This window comes from Pseudocercospora fijiensis (assembly GCF_000340215.1).
Source record: "Pseudocercospora fijiensis CIRAD86 unplaced genomic scaffold MYCFIscaffold_2, whole genome shotgun sequence".
NCBI classification, from domain to species: domain Eukaryota; kingdom Fungi; phylum Ascomycota; class Dothideomycetes; order Mycosphaerellales; family Mycosphaerellaceae; genus Pseudocercospora; species Pseudocercospora fijiensis.
In genome coordinates this window covers 4,108,091-4,110,651 of record NW_006921533.1, presented here as the reverse complement: position 1 = coordinate 4,110,651, position 2,561 = coordinate 4,108,091, and positions in this window count along the sequence as shown.

Genomic DNA, 2,561 nt, shown 5'->3' with positions numbered 1-2,561 from the left:
TAGCAGCTATAGTAGCAGCGGTGCTAGCAGCTATAGTAGCAGCGGTAGTAGCAGCGGTAGTGCTAGCGGTACTAGCAGCTATAGTAGCAGCGGTAGTGCTAGCGGTCTGCTAGCGGTAGTAGCAGCGGTAGTGCTAGCGGTCTGCTAGCGGTAGTAGCAGCGGTAGTGCTAGCGGTCTGCTAGCGGTGGTGCTAGCGGTGGTGCCAGCTATAGTAGCAGCGGTAGTGCTAGCGGTCTGCTAGCGGTAGTAGCAGCGGTAGTAGCAGCTATAGTAGTAGTGCTAGCAGCGACTTTTAGGTGTTTTAACCTTAGCTTTAGAGTCGCGTCTGCTATATAGCAGCAACTTAATAACTACACCTCGGATAGACTTATACTATACATAAAAGGTGTTTAGAAATAGTCTACGAAGGACCTCGAAGTATCGAGTCGGCTATAGGAAGGTTATCGATTGCCCTCGAAGGCTATAGAGCGGTTAGTAGGCGTTAGACGGAATTTTCGCCTTCCTAAACAATAATTACCGGCGTTAGGAGAAGGACCTCTAAGTGTTAGCTAGGCGATGCGGTGTGTTATATGTTAAGGTGTTTCTAGTAGTATAGCTAGCCGCCTAGCAATCCGGATAGCTGCAGTCGAGTCGGCTTGGCAGAATAGCGAAAACTTAACGCGCTAACGTCGCATAGACTTTTTTAATAGGTAGAATAAAGCGCAATTAGCAGGGCTACAACCTCCGCTATTTAGAATATCTTATATACGTTGTAGTGTTATATTAGTGTTTAGCAGGCTAGTTTCGTACGGGTTTATGTTAGGCTCGTAGGCGAAGAATTAGGTAGAGTGCTCGTAATTGGTTGTCGGTAAGTTCGGAAGCTAGCCCTAATTACTAATCTATTACGTACACTCTGTCGCAATATAATCCCTATATATACATCTACGCAACTCAATTCTTTATGCCTACGAGCCTAAATAGAGGTAGACTAAAGCCGGCTTTTAGCTAGGCAGTGCCCTCGGCTTATAGACTATAACACAACAACCTAACGTCGCATTAATATAATTTTTAGGTAGAATGAAATCCGATTACTTGCTCTACAATCTTATATAATAATAATTGTATATTTTGCGTTATATACAAAGTCGCGATTTTGCGATCGAGAAGCTATCCCGATCGGCACTTTTGCTATTAGACCCTTGCTTCGCAAGGCGGTTATAAATAACTAGTAGATAATATAAGCCTTGTTAAATAAGCAAGGGGCTGTAGGGAGATAGCCGCTATAAAGCGTTGCTAAGAGCCTCGCATACGCTAAGCCGCGACATTTTCTCTATATAATATTAGGAAAATAATTAGCGGTAGAGGACTAGCCTCGACGATAGTCGGAGAGTAAGGGAGAAATAGTAAGTGCGACCATTTCTATATACTATTATATACTAACAAGAGACAGATAACACAGCCGCCGGAAATGAGGCGCTTAAGCGATATAACGATAGTAGCTAGTGCTAAAACATTCTCTACCCTCCCTTTCTTAATACGGTGTTATTTTCTAATAACGACAATAGTGCTTACTCGGATATATAAATTATATGCTCCTCTTAGTAGCTCTGCAGGTAGAGTATTAAGCTCTTATACTACGTTAAGGTAGAAGCACTTTATAAGAGTCCCGAAGGAGTTTTTTTAACTAGCTTTGCTACTGCTTTTTCTTTTTTTTTATAGGTTTCTTTGTTCAATTCCCGCCCCGACTATCGCGAGAGAATCGTATAGCCTAGCCTTACGGTAAGTAGCCCTCCGGATAGTAGTTTTAATACCGTCGAACAAATACGCCTACGAATAAGTAACCTAAAAAAAAGATGGTTTAATTAGTTTCTATCGTTAGTAAAAGGGGAGCGGGGGGATACTTAGCCGATTATAATCTAGCATCGTCTATAGTAGAGTCCTCTACCCCGTCTTACGCAGTAACGCGAGATTGGGTAATACCTATAGTGCGCTTGCCGTTGGCGTTGCGCGAATCTAGAGGCTGCGTATACGAGGTATCTCTCTTCTCGGGTATAGGCGGGAAGGTACGCTATAGTAGAGGCTAAGGGGTATATATAGGTGCTTTCCCGAATTTTGGGGTTAGTACTAGCTTCTTTCGGATGTTATACGCTAGGTCTAGATCTTAACTATTAATTAGCGATAGTATATAGCTCGCTAATACTACCTCTTACTTTATACGGAAATCGGATACAATCTAGGCAAATATGCTGAATTTTCCTCGCTTTTGCGTTAATTAAGGCGCGTAATCAAGCTGCGCGACTATCTATATAAGCTAATTACTAAAGGGTATAAGATAGCGCATTAGACGAGACAAGTTGACGTAAAGCTATCGAGTATCGGTTATAAATCCTAGAAGTAGGGCATTATCCTTATTATAGCGGACGAGAGAGATAAGGCTAATAGTAGCTTCTCGTTCTTAGACCTTAGCAGACGTCTTAACCTATAGCTAATTCGCCAACTCCGTATTCTGCAAGTGCGCTAATAAGTAGCTCTTAATAACACCGGCCTACTCCTTATACGGCGTATTATAAGGAAGTCCGAA